Raw genomic sequence first — 18418 nt, forward strand, 5'->3', positions numbered from 1 at the left:
TTAAAAATTAAGGTCTAAACTATCTTTTGAGAGGAAGTGTCTTATATTCATGAATAAAAGAAACACCTTTCTTATGTGTTCAGAACGTGTGGTTAAGCATTTTTTCTTTTATAGTATTATAAAATCTTGCTTCACTGATGAATCCAGCTCTCAATATGTATGAAACGAGCAGATGCTCAACATTGTCTATTAACTGTCCTATCAACCCATCAAAACGACACATGGAAGCTTAATAGCAGATTTTAAATAAAAATTTCAGAAGTCCAGGTGTAAAACACATGTTATGCCACAAATAAATAGGGTTTCCCAATGTCAGCTGGAGCCTGCTCTGCTGGGTTTTTGCAGAGTAGGAATCTTGGAGGAAATCAGATAATGCCTAAACTTGAATTCTACTTGGAAACAAATCATATCAATTATCCCCACACTACCTCAAACTAATTAACAGCATTTTTTTTACTTTACTTCTACCTGTGCATACCATCCCCTACAAGAAGGAATAACAACACATACACGCACTCTCAATTCCACATTTCTATTGCATGAATCCAAACAATCCTCATAAATAAAGTGTCTGGAATCTCATTCCATAGGCAAGCTTTGCTGGTTTGAATCTCTCCCTACTCTCAAATTCAATGCAATATGTCTCACTGTAGGCTAACAAACTCTTCTAAAATAAGGAGATAAGTGATCATTTGAAGTGTAGGGTTTTTTCCAAGGGGAAGTTGATGGTCTAGATCCTGATCCAGCAATACCCAAATTGATTAAAACAAAACTGTTGTTGGAAACAGGCATGAGCCAGGTATGTTGTGGAGTTTGTCCTTAAATATATATATAATTTATATATATATAAAAATTAGATATTAAAATTTATATATATATACACACATATATTATATATTTATATATAATATATAATATATCTATTATACATAATTATATATCTATTATATAACATATATTATATAATATATAATATATAATATATCTATTACATAATACATATTATATGATATATATTATATTATATATGTAATTATATATCAATACAAATATAAAATATGTTTACATAATATATAATGATATATTTTATATATAAATTATATATCGGTATATAAATATATATTTATATAAAATATATTAATATTTTATCTATAAATGCATTTAATATTTTTAAAATATATAAATTATATATTAAATATATAATTATATATGTTTGTATAATTATATAACAGATATATATTTTTATATATATATATATACGCACAAACATAAAAGCCTTTAGACATAACGTCTCCTCCTCCTCCAAAAGCACCCTCATCTCAAAGTAAATCTGTGGTGTAAATATTCTTGCTCTTGATCACTGTTCTCATCTCAAACTCATAAAAGCAGCAGTATAACTTCAGAAAAAGTACCTTAATGCATCCTTTACCACCCTGTCCTTTTTACAAGTATTGCCAATGAAAAAGCCTGGGCAGATTTTTATGCGGTGTTCTCATTTCTAAAAAGAAAAAAATTCAAAACGCATGAAGTTTAGATTAAACCATCTCAAGAACCATAGCTATATCTCTGCCTTCATCACTTTTCCTTCACTGAGAGCTCTTGAAATCAAATGCCTGTAAAAGCACCAGATTAGCGCTTGTTATTATTATCAAGCACTCGGGGGCGTGTGTAAATTTACTCAGCGCTTTACAAGCGGAGATAAGATATCCTTAGAGTCAACACAGGGCACTGCAAACAGGAGGGCGGCAGGGAGGGAGCGGGAGAGGGGGATCAGAGATGCGCCGGGAGGCTCTGCCCAGCGCAGGCAGCGCGTCCCGCCCGGCCGACAGCAGGTGGGGCTGCTGCAGTGCGGGCTGGAGGCTGCGGGGAGCGGGCACAGGGATGGCGAGAGGAGGGATGCAGGGAGCGAGGATGGAGGGAGGGAGGGAGGATGGAGGAAGAGGAGGAGGCAAGGGGAGGAGGAGGTATGGAGGGAGCGAGGGAGGGAAGGAGGAAGGGAGGATGGAGGGAGGGAGGACAGAGGATGGAGGGATGGAGGGAGATGGAAGGAGAGAGGATGATGGAGGGAGGATGGAGGGAGGGAGGGATGGAAGCAGTGAGGATGGAGGGAGGAGGGAGGGAGGGAGGGATGGAAGCAGTGAGGATGGAGGGAGGGAGGGAGGGATGGAAGCAGTGAGGATGGAGGGAGGAGAGTGGAGAGAGAGGATGAGGAGGATGAAGGAGCAGCAAGGAGCGAGGAAGGAGGAGCAGGAGGAGAAGGAGGAGCAAGGGGCGAGAGGAGCGGCAAGGAGGGAGAAGGAGCGAGCAAGGAGCGAGCAAGGAGCGAGCAAGGAGCGAGCAAGGAGCGAGCAAGGAGCGAGCAAGGAGCGAGCAAGGAGCGAGCAAGGAGCGAGCAAGGAGCGAGCAAGGATGCGAGCAAGTGAGCGAGGAGGGAGCGAGGAAGGATGGAAGCAAGGAGCGAGCAAGGAGCGAGCAAGGAGCGAGCAAGGAGCGAGCAAGGATGTGTCACTTGTGCACCAGGATCGGGGCAGGAGCAGCGAGAGGCAGGACTGTAGCAAAGGCAAAGAAGGCTTTATTCAAAAGAACCTTTACGGTTTTTATAGAGCGGTATGATAGGTTCTATTCTACTGGCTAACTAACAGAAACATCTTTCTCACGCACTGACCTTGACAGGAACAGAAAAATAAGCTAGAAAAACACCACCTACAAGTTGTTTATAGTCAACAAGTTATCATATCTTTCCAGCTCCCTAAAACTTCTCATAAGCTGCTGTGAGAAACACTTGCCATTTCTCTCTCTCTGTCCCATAGCATCAAGAATGATGGAGGGAGGCTCTGGAGCTCCCAACCTGCAGGAAACTGACAGCTTCAATTCAGAACAGGCCTGGTTTTCACATGGCTCATTTCATTGCTCCTCTTGGCCTCAGCAAGCCTCAGCCAAAGTCCCCGAGTGCTTTTCTGTGTGTGACAAAAGCACTGATTTGGAAAGATCCAGGCCAGACACTCATCCCAAATCTGGATCACATCTCCTGTGGCAGAGCTAGTGATACACAGCCAGCCTACACCTATGGAGAGCACACTTGAATGACTCTGAAAAACTGCACTGCATTTAGAACATGGTGTAGACCACAGCCAGGTGTTTTTAATCCAAGGGCCATCTCCATGTGCAGGTCATTCCTGTCACAGACATCTTATATGAAAAATCCTTTCCTTGGGATTTTTTCCTCCTGTGAAGCTGAGAAGCCTCAAGAACAAAATGTAAACAATGGTTATCTGCTGCTGTGGAATGCAACAGGTGCATCTGTGATTGGTCTCATGTGGTTGTTTGTAATTAATGGCCAATTACAGTCAGCTGCTCAGACTCTGTCTGAGCCACAAGCCTTTGTTATCACTCTTTCTTTTTCTATTCTTAGCTAGCCTTCTGATGAAGTCCTTTCTTCTATTTTTTTAGCATAGTTTTAATATAATATATTATCATAAAATAATAAATCAGCCTTCTGAAACATGGAGTCAGATCCTCATTTCTTCCCTCAACCCGAGACCCCTGTGAACACGGTCACACACTCCCCTTGCCCCATCACATTTAGGAGCATGTAAAAATCATGTTCAAAGTAGAATGCAAGAAAAAGTCCTGAGGACAAATCTTGTCAGCTGCAAGCCTGATATTATTTTCAAGCCCAAAGGTCCAGTTATGCTGGACTGAAGGGGAAGCTGAGCCCTTTTTCCAGGAAGAGAATGGGCACAGAAAGTTGGCGCCTGGTTTGGCAGCCCAAACGCACTGCAGGATGAGAGCAGCAAGCTCTAGGCTTTGGCAGGCAGAGCTCAGTGAGAAGCACTGGCCGGCAGAGCAGAGCCCTGAGCTGAGTTCAGCTCTCATGACGCTGACAGGTTACAGGAGCCATGGCACAGGAGCAGCAGGAGAGCCCTGGAATTGCTCTGTGCCAGGTCACAGCCACACAGGAGGGCTCGGAGGGGCACTTCTGCTGCTCTGCTTCTACACTTGTGAGGCACTGGCAGGATGTTCTACCGTGGAAACCCAGGGCACCGGGAATATTTCTCTGTCTGCCCTGGGGTGCCCTGACTTTGACACTTATTCATGGAGAAAGTTTCCTAGACTGTTTAATAGGCTAGAATCCACAAAAGTGTGAAATAGATTACAGAGAGTAGTGTGGGTGTATCACTTGCTGAGAAATTGAGGTTTTGGGATTTTTAGTATGTTGTGGATGGAAGCAAGATGGAGGGCACAGGGTGTCATCCTGGGTTTCTCCTTCATGCTGCTTCTTCTTCATGGTTTTGGGTGGCTTTTTGTAACTGGGCAGAAAAGTCCCCATTGCAGCTCTGTGGGATCAGTTATTGGGTCAAAAGGGAAAATAATCCAGGTGTCAGTTCTTAATTGGATAGTTTAGACTTAAAAGACCTTGTAACAAGAGATTGTTGGCCATTTTGTGCCCTCTAATGAAAAGCTGCTGAACTCACAGTTGTAAGACTGTTTTACTGATAAGAAATAATAAACACCTGAGTCCAAACATGAACTATTGTCTCAAGTGCCTTCAATCCAGACCCAGAGAAATTTATAGTCTGCTACATGAGATAGGCTCTGCCAGCACTTTGTATCTTCCAGAATTAGGCACCGTGGGAGGGTTTCTGTCCCAGCAGAGACAGCCACCATATACAGAGCATCACCACACAATTTCAGAAAGCTTTAAGCATTCTCCCAAACACAGCAACACTTCACCTCATTAGAAGGCTTCAGGAATCTGCCCATACAGAATACATCATGGCACTTCAGAAGTCTGCAAGCTCTGCCTTTCTTGTCCTTCAGCCGAGCCTTTTATGCCCTCCTCCTGTGTGATTGCCCAGCACCCCTGGGCACTCCTCACCTTCAACAGCATTCACCTGTCCTGCACAGCTGGAGCCACTGGGGATGGGGATACAAACTGTGTGCCTACAGGTTTCAACAGTTCTGGTCCAATCAGGTTTCAATCATTTTTCTGGTGTGGGCTCACACTTTCAGCACTGGAGTGTCCACTGCTTTGTGGACATCCCTCCCCTGATGTCGCAGACATCTTTTTATGAAAATCCTTTCTTTAGGGTTTTTTCTTCCTGAGGAGCTGAGAGGCTTCAGGAGCAAGATGTAAACAATGGTTATCTGCTGCTGTGGGATGCAACAGGTGCATCTGTGATTGGTCTCATGTGGTTGTTTCTAATTAATGGCCAATCACAGCAGAGCTGGCTTGGACAGAGAGCTGAGGCAGCTCCCTTTGTTATCATTCTTTTGCTTTCTATTCTTAGCTTAGCCAGCCTTCTGAGATGAAACCTTTTCTTCTATTCTTTTTAGTGTATTTTTAATGTAATATATATCATAAAATAATAAATCAAGCCTTCTGAAATATGGAGTCAAATTCTACATCTCTTCCCTCATCCTAAGACCCCTGTGACCACCGTCACACCCTGACATAAAGTAGCTCTAGATAAAGCTACTCTTCCCTATGTTTGCCTCATTTTCCATCTTTGGTCTCTCAGCATTGGTTCCATGTGTGCTGAGGATGTGTCTGGATGGACATTCATATTATTAATGTAAAACACAATCCCTGTTTTCTGCTAGCTAAAATGAATGCATCCCATCCACAGCAGCACAGTACTCAGGACAAGCTGTAAAACTCACCCAAGGCACAGAACAAACTCTGTGACCATTACTGAACTCAGTCACTGCTAAGTAACCATTCAGTCACTGGGAAATTATTAAGAGCCATCTCAAGGTGTCTCTGCAAGCAGCAGTTGCTGCAGTGTCAACATACCTTGAGACACACACACGAGGTCTCTGGAGACTTTATAAATTGGTTGCTGGCCAGTGCTGCTATTACCTGTGATAGCTAAATTAAGACAGGCCAACATGCTACAATCACACCTCCATTCTGACAGGTAGACCTATGGAGATAAAGACAGACCCAAACCAAAAGAGAGTCCCTGATCACAGCAAGAGACAGATGCATAAAGACAGGCCAAACTGTAATTTTTCCAGAGAACCTAATAATTCCACTCTTTGAAGGGCAGCACACAGACCCAAAATACACAAGCTGGGGGCTGGCCATGTCTCAGACACCCCTGAGGTAGTTACAGCTGCCCCTGAACAAGTGCACAGCAGCTCATCAGGCCCAGGGTTCCTCCCTGCCAGCCAGGACAGCAAGGTGGGGAGGGAACAAGAGTATTAACAGGGCATGATGCCAAGTTGGGGACTCCTTGATTTTTTTTTTCTTTTCACTGCATGATGCCACCTGTGTGATGCCCCTTTGCAGGGCCACGCACAACTCCCGGATGAACACAGGAGACACAGCAGGGTTTTCCACTCACACAGGAAGAAACAGAATTAGGACGGAGAGCCAAAAGAATAAATAAACATTTAGAGTCACTTTCAGAAGGAACACAGATAGAAGAAAGCACTTTGCTCTTTGCCCAGCAAGTTTGGCACTCCCAGTAAGATGTCTGGCTACAGCAGAGGCACTCCTCTGGGAGAGGAGGAGGAGGAAGTTGCTGTCTGGAGGATGGTAAGGGCTAGAGACAGAGTTTCACATTTACACACACCCTCCTTTGAGCAGTGTCTGCTCACAGCCTTAGCAAATGTGCTCTCTCCAACCCATGGCCCATTTTCTTACTGACCTGCATTGCACAGGGACTGCAAGAAGCCTCTGAAACCAGAGGTCTGCATCTCCCCCACAGCCATTTTTACACCAAGTTAGTGTCACTTTTCACAGCAGGCTTAGCCCCAGCTCGCACTTTGCTTGAGAGCAGCATCTTTCCAGATGCAGCATTGCTGAATTTGTGTCAACATTCTTTCCAGAAGCATCATTCCAAATAGATGCCTACCCCTCACAGCAGAAGGGCACACTCTTAGATGTGGTAATTAACAGGCAGCACTACAACAAATGCTGTAAACATTAATAACAGGAAATCTTTAGTAGATTTCTTGCATCTGCTGGTAGAAGTTTGTTTTTCATGGGAGACAAAGAGGTGACTGTGTGTTAATTACACTCATGTCAAGTGTTAAAATGCAATAATACACCACCCTAGAACATGCATAGAAATGGCTGCCTTGCTATGTATTTTTGTACTAAAAGCAGCAGCTTAATCATCAGAGTAAAGCTGAATGGGTTGCTTTACACCCTCATCACAGGAGCTCTTACATGTTGTTATTTGGAATCAGCAATTCACATTTCCCTCAGAAAACCAAGGCCAAAGGGCACAGAGAAACTTCCTCACTCACATCAGATGAATGCTGGCAATGAAGCCCAACTCTGCCACCTACAATGAAGTCCATGCTTAGTCCCTGCAGCAGTCAGAGCCACCACATTCAAACAACAGACCAGGCTGTCCACTCTCTATCCAGCCTGGATATTGTCTACCCTACCTGTGCTGGACAAGGAGCCTCATCAGTGAACGAAATTCCTGAAGCATTCCCACCTCAGGAAACTCCAAACTCCTTTGTGGACTACTTCAATACAGAAAGCTAAGATGAGGCCTTTCCACACAGAATTTCTTCCTTCTCATCATTTGTGCTTTGAAGCACTGAAGAAAAATGTCACAGCCTAAATGTGGCTTCTGAAGGTGTCTCTGCCCATGGCAGGGGTTTGGAGCTACATGATCCCCTAGAGGTGCCTTTCAACTCAAACCTTCCTATGTTTCTATTGCTCCATGATTTGCCAACACAAACACAACAGCTCTCATCCTCCACGTGTTTTGCCCTGTTTCTCTAACTCTGTCCTCTAGAGTTGCCAACACAGGGCAGAAATTTCTGCCACTTACCTTCTGGGGAAATCCCTGCTGGGAAGGTATCACAGCATAGGTCACAGTTGAGATGGCCACGATACCCAGAGTGTCACCACACAATTCCAGAAGGCTTCAGCCCATACAGAGCAGCACCAGACCACTTCAGAAGGCTGCAAATGTCTGTCCTTGTCCTTCAGCTGAGCCTTTTATCCCCTCCTGCAGATGCCCTGCACCTGTGTGATTGCTCAGCACCTCTGGGCACTCTGTCTCATTATCTTCAAGGCTGCTCACCTGCTTTTCACAGCTGTACCCGCTGGGGATGGGGCTCAGCCCCACTCCCAATCACCACAAAGTGTGTGCCTACAGGAGGGTCAGGTGAGGTCTGAAAACTGGCCCGGGCAGCATCTGCCATTTCCTCCCTGAGGTCACCCTCGCAGGGGGAAGTTGACTTTGGCAGGGGCACTGTGTGTTCTGGCTAACCCAGCTGGCAGCCAAACTCCCAGGCACTCCTGGCAGGGTGAAGCAGAGCATCCTGAGGCTGCACTCTGACGTTCTGGGGCAGAGACGCTGAGTGCAGCACAGAGCCCCCATAAAAGCCTGAGCCAGCTTACAGGGAGGTTGGTGCCAGGGCTCCTGTAGGACAGGGAATCCAGCTTGTTCACAACAGCGCCTTCTGTGCCACTGCCAAACCCCACAGGATCTCAGGTCCACTGCTACTCGTGCTGCTGGTGGCAGTACACGTTTATGGGGGCTGTTGTTGAGGCTCTGCCATTTAGTGCTTTGTTCAGGCAAGAAATCCAAGTTGGCTTAATCTTCTCGTGTTAAGAGATCTAAATATGGACATAAAGAACTTGAGCATACATAAGCACAATGAATATGAGTCCCTCATTCATTCCTGCATAGTACAGAGTAAATTGCCAGCACAGCCCTTTGAGCTTACTAACATCTTTAGACTTGGCCTCACAAAGATTACACTCCCCACTCAGCAATTCAACCTCCTTCTAATACTTTTAAAACAGAGGAAAGGCCAAGACCTCTCTAGAGAAGATGCCAAAGATTGAATGGCTGGCCCTGAAAGCAGAGCAAGTGCAGCAGGCAGCAAAGCAAAGAGGCCATGCCAGCAGTGGTGCTCTCAAGGAAAGGAAGCACAGTTTCTGTCCTGGCATCCACAGCACCCAAACACACACACACACACAATGCAGGTCCCAGAATCTGCTTGGAAAGGGTTCTTTGCTACTTGGAACTTTTTCAGGCTTTCTTAACACTGTGGCTTTTCTAAGGATTCCCTTACCCTTCTGGCCACTATGGAAAAAATAAAATTACTGGGCCCCAGAAAGCTGGAACAGCTAAGAGCAGGAATACACTGCATGATACTTTGTTTTCTTTCTAACAAGAAAGAACTTTTGTTTCTCTCCAAACAACAGTAAGCTCACATCAGGAAATGAGCATTTGCAAGGCTGAAATCTCAACATGAAGCATTATTTAAATTTGTAGGGCTATTTAATGTTTGTCACACATTTGATCCTAACAGTGCAAATGATTTTCTATCAGAACATTTTTTTTCCACTTCAACAAGGAAAACTGCCCCTCCAAATATAAGCACTGCTTGTTATTTTGAGGCAGTGAGGCAAAACATGCAGCACAGAGACCACATTTGGCCTGCTTAGCAGATGTCTACAGATCACTTGATGTTAATTTCAACATAAAAGCTATTATATTTCTGGCCTCATCCTATTAGTTGTTAAATAATTATTTATGCTTGGCAGATAAATTCTAGGAACCTTGGATAAAGCCCATCAACCCTACTAATCAAGCCATATTTGACACAACAGTTTTCACTCACAAGATGTAATGTCTGTTGCCTGTACGATTGTGTCTCACAACCTAAAAGGTAACCCCATATTTACATTTAAATACAGGCTGTGTATAGGATGTGTTCCAACGCTACTTCACAGGCAAAGAATGAGCTTGTTTGCTTCACTGACATTTGCAACTATACTGTAGCCAGTTCCAGTTCATAACTCAGTTTATTTAAATCTGCATTTCACAATTCTGGCACTAGTTTGTATGTTTTTCCATAGGTGTTTTGGCTTTGCCTATCAAATTTGGCTGTGCTTGTCATTGGTTAAGCCCTGCTACGCTGTGACCTTGTACAAAACAAAACAATAACTGGAAACGTGGACTTCCCTTAATTAACATTTTTAAGCAGCTAACCTAACTCACAGGAGTGCTATTTATATACATTCAAAACTGTAGTCATGTATTCTGCTTGAATGGTTTGTAAATTCCAAATAGTCACTCCACAACAAAACTTGGAGAAGATACCGAGTGCAGGGCCCTATGTGAAAGGCTTTCAAGCAAGTCTTTAGACATTCATATGCTGTTGTCTGAAGAAATTTAGTTGATGTGTTGCTTTTGAAAGCACATTTTAGTGTAATTATACTTTTTTATCCTTAACAGACCAGTTAGAATTTAAAGATTTGGAAAAAAGAAGGAATTTGAACATTCCACCGATGAGAACTCATTCAATATGTCTATTTCTATTTCATCTGTCTGATTAAAGGAGCACAGCTTCTCTATTATCACAGTAATGTACATTATGTCTGCATTTAAGTTTATGTGCAGTTTATGATTTTGTGTGATAAATAAAAATTAGTGATGCAAAAAGGAGCCAAAGGAATTCACATTGCTTCCAGCAAACTGCACTTCCTGCCCTAAAAGCTGCGTGGCTTTGCTTTGCATGGTTGGCAAAATAAAGTTACAGAGATGCTTTCAGCTGATTTTGGTGGACACTGAGACCCCTTTGAAAGAGCCAGAAAAGAGTCAAGTTCGTCCATTCCCCTGGATATCCCCATTCCAGGCTGCTCTGGAATGGGTAAATCAGCACTTCTGCATCTCTCAGCCCTGTGATGAGTCCTTTCCACAGCTGACCTTTGCACAGGGAGATTTTAACCCTGGGTTAAAAATACTCAGTGAGAGCTCTGGGCTGTGTTTCACTGCTGCATCCAGGAGGCAGAGGTCGTGGCCAAAAGCAGGGTTTATTGTAAGGTTGATTTTACAATTTTTATTAATAGCAAGCCAATTTCTCTCTACTGATGTCTGTGATAATGCAATGCAACCCCTTGAACTTTGCGTCATAACGTAGCAAAGGTGAGCAACTGCTGATGCAGAAGAAGTGAGGAGAAAAGACTGCAAATAAAATAATGTACATCAAATAATACTTGTTAAACACTTGCTTTTTTGACATGTGACTTTGATGTTATTATTTCCTTTGCTTGTTGATAACACATACCCACCAGTTAAATACAAACTGCCCAGCTAGCTGATACAGCAGGGTTTCCCATAGTGTGGATAGCTAGAAGCAAACCAAAAAATGTGGTGGAGGCAAGCAGAGTCACTAAATCCAACACCAGCCCTGCATGTGGCATTAACCTAGACAGGTCTTTTCTCACGCACACTTTTTTCCTCTGTGTTGGAATGGTATTGCAGCTCTAAGGGAAGCTCTGCAATGTCAGCAGATTCTGAGATGAACTTTTAAGATCTGCATTTGCTACGAGTTTCATTAACAGCTGACACCATTGCTCGGGCTGCTCACAGCCTTTTGGCTTTTAACCACTGTTAATCATGCCTTGCTCTGTGAATAACAGCAGTAAATCACAACCATAGAGTTTCACAACAAAGGCACCAGTAAACAAAAATTATGCCAGTGTTGATCCCCACTATCCTCTAGACTCAGGAGGAGGTCAGTTCAGTCCTGAAGGAGACATCCTGGCCAGGGGAAGCAGAGGACTGGATAACTTCAGTTAAGTGTTTTCTCTGACTCTGGTGCTGGTCAAACACTGGCCCATGAACAGGGTTTCAGTAGGTCTAGCAGTGCAGTTATTACAAATATTATTTTGAAGAAGTGTGTATTTAACTTGCCAGGGCCTCTGTAATTCCAAGGCACCTGTTGTTCTCTTTGATGTGATTTGGGGTTTAAGGAGATGCCATTCTCAGACAATCACATGCTGAAAATAGAAATGACAAAGAAATATCCATTAAATGCAAAGCAGGCAGACAGACAAGTTCTCCTGCAGATTAGGTTCAATAGTTTCTGTCAGATGACTGAAAAGCCTGACCTTATGTACTTCTTCCTGGTGCAGTTTGCTCTTCTTAGGTAGGCATCCTAACAGGTGGTTTCCTTTGAAAGAAAGGAATATACTTTTAATAATTTAATAATAATTACAATACACTTTTAATAATTTAATAGTTACAAAAGCCAGTAATATACTCCAGTGTAAATCAGAGGTGTCCATAACTTCAGGTGCTGTGGCAGGGTTTGACAGCAAACTGGATGATCTGAACATGGACACATTTCAAATTGCACTGCTTGGGAGGCCGGCACAGCTGAGCAGCGCTGAACTGTTAAATCACAGAGAAATTAGAGGGGAAAAGATGAAACCTTACAATGAGGGATTTGCAGGCAGACCTGTAGGAGTGGCAAACCCTCCTGTACAGATATCAAGGGATACAGATTAGCAGTATTTTAATCTCCAGTTAATTAATACTCTCCATGTCTACTACCTTTAGCACAACAAAATTTCTCTGTGACTTCAATAATTTTGTTTGCACTCTCTCCCACAGCTCTCCCACATCAGATCATGATTTTATGATGAGGACTATTCAGTGCTGGCCCATTGAACAGCACAGCCTACTTTGGGATATGTCCCTTACAAACTGTGATCCAGCTGTGGTTGTCTGCACCAGTCCTTCCATCACTCTCCACAAATCTCCACTCTCTTCTGTTGGGGTATTTCCTCATTTAAAGGCTGGGCCAGTGCAGCTTTCAGTAACCAGCAACTTCAGCACAAATTGTGGCACTGAAACCATATTTTCACTATTTAAGTCCAAAGAACAACAAATTCAGCAACAATTTCACTCTTCACCAAAAAATGCAAAATCTTTACTTAACCAATTTCCTTGTCTGATTTTTCTCAATTTTTAACAAAAGACTCCAGCTGCAGTTTGAGGTATACCATAAAGTAAAGTTGTACCTTACTTTCACACATCCAGGGTTCTAAGGTTACACAAGGGCTAGTGTATATGCAGATCAGCTTTCCTAGAGATTCAATTTTGTTGCTTTTGCTTATGACCAAACAAGGGATAACTTTTTCCAGCTCCTTCTCTGCTATGTCCCCATTTCACTAGCAACACTGATAAGTATTCAGCTACATCAGCGTCTGCTTGGAGCAACAAAGCCGCTCTCCCCTATCTTCTGTAACTGATTTGAGGACATTTACACCTCTGTGCCTGCAATTCCACCCCCACGTGCTCACACCCCGTGTTTGCAAATGCAGGAACTTTGCTTTAAGCACAACAGTGCGTCCAAGTCTCCAGACTTTTATGCCCTACATACACCATGGAATTTCCACTGTGCATACAAAATTATTCATGGCAGAAGCATTGAAGGACCATCCTCCCCCCTCCCTCTGTGAATACCAATGAGAAGCATAGAAAGAGGTTTCCTTTTGCTTCCTGATCATAGGGAGGAAAGGAAATTTTAACCCAACGTGTTTTGCGGGAGGGAAAGGGAAAGTCACTGCAAAATGTTGAAGACCAGGGGTGCAAGTACATACTTGTATTAACATCTCCCATCCCTGGAGCTGCAGTAATTTGCATGACATTATCTACCTGGGATGTTGCTATGGTTATCACCATACATAAGTAATTACCAGGGCAAATTGCACATACAGCGCACGGATTCACGCTGTCAGAAGCAAAGGATCTTTTTATACACTTGAAAATGTACATGTTTGAAAAAAACCACTAATCACAAAGATTCCTGATACGAGAAAAACTTCGGGAGTGCTCCAAAATTGTTGTTAACTATGCCTATTGACACTTTAAGGACCAAGCCAAGCCATGTCCAGGTGAAGAGAGATGCTGCACAGGCTCAGTAGAAAATCAGCAGAAAGTCACCAGTGGCAGTCAGCAGAAACCAACCACAGGAAAAGCAGAAATCCCTGCCAAAGAGTTTAAAGATGAGAAAGGCAAAGAGAAGGGGAAGGGGTGTATCAGACAGAGCAAATAAGATTTTCAGCTTCCTTGACAGCACAGGCCATGATTATTTTGGATATACAAAAAGACGAACACAAGAGAAGGAGGAGAGAGTGATGCGGACTACAATCATGCTAAGAAAAAAGACAAGAGATGTGGTGTTATGATGAAGCAGCTAGTCAGGACAAGCCAAAACTAAGCCTGATCAAAGTGGTTCTCTAGAAGCTCCCCTATTTCCTCTCCTGTAAAGTTTCTGCTGCTGTTTGCAGGCTGGGATCTGATTGTGCTCCCTGTGGCTTCCCATGGGAGCTGAGACAAAAGTCCATATACACTTGTACACCCAAGCTGAAGAGAGCAATTAACACCCAGCAGGATTTGGATGAAAGTAAAAATACAGAGTATCTAATGCTAGGTCATACAAAGTAAATTAGACATTAAAAGCTCATTCTGAAATACTGATCCTGTTATGCTTCCAATAAAATACAGCTATGCTCTAAACTAACAGCTTGAGCTGCAGTCTACTGGTATCAATGGAAACCTTCCCACAAGTTTGAAGAAGGTGTTCTGTGTCCTCAGGAAAAGACAAAGCTTTAAAAATAGTGCTGATACTGTGACCTGAGTAAACCACATTAGGCTAACTAGAACATAAAATATAATTCTGAAAAGCACAAAATAACATTTCTTCAATTTAATTTTAGGCGGCATACACAAGTCTCATATCCATTCAAGCCAACCATGTTTTCCATGTACTGAGAAATACTGTAATTATTCCAGATTTACAAACTACAGTAGAACTAAGAAGAAAGAAAAAGTATTTTTTTCCATTCATAGCTTCTCTTAAAAACAAGTTCTTTTGTTTACTTAGAAATCATCTGCTTCTCTCAGACATATATTTTTACCTCCAAGTAGTACCAGGATACTACAATGCCATCAAATATTTTGACTATTTAAGCAGCTAGGGCTAGAAAAACATAGAGGTATGCTCTGAGAAGCGCTTCAGAAGTGTGACAAGAGCAGGTATGAGCCAGCAGGCAGTCAGAAAGCACAGCAGCCCTTAGGGACCATTTGCATGGCCTCAGGGAAGTCACAATTAATGATGTCCAGAAACATTGGCCAAAGATGCAAGATATGTGTAACCTCATTAGGATAAAGGCAGGCTGAAGACAAAGAGAGATTTGAAATAAGTCATCTCAGGCTTTATCCCAGTGACTGAACACCCATGGTGACAGGAATACTGTAACTCTAAATATATTTCATACAGAAGAGTTTGTTGGCTTTAAATATATCAGTGAAAGGGAAAGTAAATATGTGAAGAGCAAAATGCAAGATGGAAAAAGTGAGATAAATATTGTTAGATTCAGAGGAAAAATGCTATAAACAGTAAGCAAAGCTCTTTGATTTGCACTGTTTTCCAGCCCATAAAACCCTAATATCTGCCAGCATTTCATTAAAAGCTTATGAACTACCCAGCATGCCTGCTCCTGCATAAATGTATTGCTAAAAACACTGTTGATGCTGCAGATCTTGTATTTTGCAATGTTTCAAAGAAACCTTATGTGTATAAAATTCAGATGCATTATTGAAAGAATGTGGGCATGGTGAAAATAGCCCCACAAACTCTAAAACTAATTAATCATTCAGGAAGTTTCTCTTGGAGATGTTTGAAGTAATATCTCTAAACCAGAAAATACAAATATTTTGAGAAACAGGCATAGCGGATAAAGGACTTAAGAGAAAACTACCATTTTGTGAATTGAGTAAAAGGAGTGGAAGGCATGTCTTCACAGAGGATTAGGAGTTCAAGGTCACGACAGCCCAACAGCAAAATCTGTAAATGTTAATCCGAGTGATACAAAGATCTGGCAATGCTAAGACTGACCAGATCAACAACTGTTCTGACTGAATGTGCAGCCTATTCTCAGCATTACAATCCCAGACTTCAGCCCTCTAAGGACAAGTAATGGCAATATCATTCCTTTTCCACAAAAAGTCATATTGGATCAGTCAAATGCTTATTGTTGTTACCAATGGTCCCGAACCAAGTCTGGAGGGATCAGGACACTCATGATTTCCCATCTTTCATAAGACCCCTGCATTTCAGGGCTCGTTCTCACTGGAACCCAAACACAGGGCAGAATTAAGATGTTCCGACGGGCAGAACCCGCATCCCTCAGGCAAAGCCTCACGGTGTCTGGAGGCTTTCCAGTGATCAGCCATGTATGCACTTAGCCCATCCTGCACTGCTCTTACTGCTGCTCTCCTCACACAAGTGCCTCCTAATTGTTCTGACAACAAAACACAGACATTCATTTCCCACATCTCTCAAATAACTTCATATCCCTCTGCTGCTGAGATCAAGCATCAAGCTGATGTTTGGTTACAACACTGATGGGGTGAATGGGCAGTAAAGCCCACCTGTTACCCATGGAAATGACTTGTCTCTTAACTAGCAGCACACTCTGGCACTTGTGGATAGGCAAACTAAAAATTCAGCACCTCAGCACACACCCACCTCTGGAATAAGGTTAATAAAAATATTAGTCATGTTTTCCATCCTATAGATGTAGGAAGCAGAGACAGGAATATTAGAAGACCAAGACAGAAAAAAGAGCCATATCTGAATTATTGCACAAACATGAGATTCCTGATTACGCTAACAAAAACTTGGTTCTGAAGGTAGATGCTCAATAACAAATAAACCCAAACACAGCAGAAGGATTGTTGTAATCATATTTCTAGAGTCCCAGCTCTCAGGCTGCCACAGCTCTCGGCTGTCCTATCTTCCACAGCTCTCAGGCTGCATATCTCCATCACGTCGGGGTCACCACTTATTGCATTCATACTGTTGTTATTAGATTTCTAAAGTCCATACCTTCTGGGTGGCCTTCTCACATGCAGCTCTTCCCAGCAGTGCTGTTCCTTGTGGCTTTATCAGGGCTCCTCCAAGGCCCTCAACCCACCCCCTTTTTATCCTAGTAACCTCGAGCCACAGCTGCTGCCCAACTAAGGACTTCACGGCTGTAGCTCATTTAGAATAACTAGAACTTGGGCAAAACCACTTATACAGTACATAGATATTACAGGGACTCCTACTATACTACTATAAAGGATTACATCTCACTAGCTTTGGAAACTCAAACGCAGCTGGTCGGATCAGCTGAGCCATTCTCAAGCTGCCACATGCCCATCACAGCTCTCACCAAACGGCACTGGAGCAGTTGCCCAGCTGCGGATGCACAAACAGCCCCAGAGGACAGACTGCCCAGCCCACCGAGTGACTGAGCTCAGAGGGTGCATTAGTGCTCCTCTCTGTCTAATTAACCAACAAACCAACATATCTGACTGTTTAAACCTTTGAAATCTGCTGCTGTTGCCAGTGGTTCTGAGGCAAACCAGCACCAGCCCTGCAAGGCTTTCACTCACTCCTTGCACGAGTCACAAAAGGCAGAGGACAGCACACGTGGAAATCTCCAACACCACATTTTTGTGGTCATTACAACTAAATCCTCTACCAGGCATCAGCTGTATATGAGCTTTAGGTCAAAAGGAGTTCTACCAGTGTAACAAGAGCACAAGGGGAAGCTGTGGCTTGGTGCAGCACCCTGCACACCCGTGTCAGTGGTACACCCAAAGGCCACATCAGACGTGGTTTATACACCCTGTGGGCTGGGCTGACAAACCAGCTGTCACAATTTGAAAAAGTAACAATGGACAGACCAGCCTTGGTGGTGGAGCACAGCTCACCACAGGACCCCTTAGCAACAGGGTCATTACCCTGCAGTGTGCTGCACACAATGACAATCTTCTCTGCACTCTGTTTCTGGAGTTGTGAATTACTGTGTAACATAGGGAAAAGGATCACACCGGGAGAAGGAATCTATTTCCTCTGCCTAGAGACTTTCACAACTGTCAACAAAATAAATTTCACTTTAGGCAAAACAAACAAAAACTTTTTCTTTTGCTACATGGTTTGGGCTTCCCATCTCCCACATTTTCAGGATCCCAAGTTTGGTTCCCTTATCGTGACACCAACCCCATCACGACAAATATCCTTTGTGAGAGTGCTGGCAACCTTTCCTGTACCCCAGAGTGGTGCCCTGAACCCCAGTGTGATGCTCTGTACCCCAGAGTGGTGCCCTGAACCCCAGTGTGATGCTCTGGACCCCAGAGTGGTGCCCTGAAGCCCAGTGTGATGCTCTGGACCCCAGAGTGGTGCCCTTTACTCCATACTTGTGCCCTGAGCCCCACTATGATGCTTTTCCCCTCGCACTTTTCGGGTATCAACACTCAAGACAGCGTGCAGGGTTAGTTTGTTTGTTTGTGTTCAAACCACACTTTTTGTCTTTTCCCAAACGATTTAGGATGCCAGCAGCAACCATCATCAACCCGCCGCTCCTGACGAGCGAGCAGCAGCGGCGGGACAGCCCCGAGCCGCTGTTTGGAGCTGCCGCGGTGTTTGTCAGGCTGAGCTCGGGGCGCTTCGGCGATGGAGCGGCCCCTCCGCTCTGCCCGCCCGGCTCTGCCCGCAGCCCCGGCCCCGCCGCCAGGCCCCGTGCGGACGTGGCGCAGCCGGGCCGGGCGCGCTGCCAAAGGCCGGCCCGGGGGCGGAGCGGGCCGGG

General features: G+C 43.8%; 2 long non-coding RNA genes across 2 annotated transcripts in view; both read right to left on the reverse strand.

Annotated features, from left to right (window-relative positions):
* LOC135448779 (uncharacterized) overlaps positions 1-7945 on the reverse strand; it is a 34747-nt gene extending 26802 nt beyond the window's left edge. The window contains exon 1 of the long non-coding RNA XR_010440573.1: positions 7800-7945. This is a non-coding gene — a long non-coding RNA (uncharacterized LOC135448779). The remainder of the gene's footprint in view (positions 1-7799) is intronic.
* A 1706-nt stretch (positions 7946-9651) lies between these two features.
* LOC135449104 (uncharacterized) lies at positions 9652-16767 on the reverse strand. The gene is made up of 3 exons (XR_010440644.1): positions 16672-16767; positions 11882-11943; positions 9652-11770 (listed from the first exon to the last, which is right to left on the reverse strand). It is a non-coding gene; the product is annotated as an uncharacterized LOC135449104 (long non-coding RNA).
* Positions 16768-18418: the final 1651 nt, after the last annotated feature.

This window comes from Zonotrichia leucophrys, chromosome 5 (genome assembly GCF_028769735.1).
Source record: "Zonotrichia leucophrys gambelii isolate GWCS_2022_RI chromosome 5, RI_Zleu_2.0, whole genome shotgun sequence".
Classification (NCBI taxonomy): Eukaryota; Metazoa; Chordata; class Aves; order Passeriformes; family Passerellidae; genus Zonotrichia; species Zonotrichia leucophrys.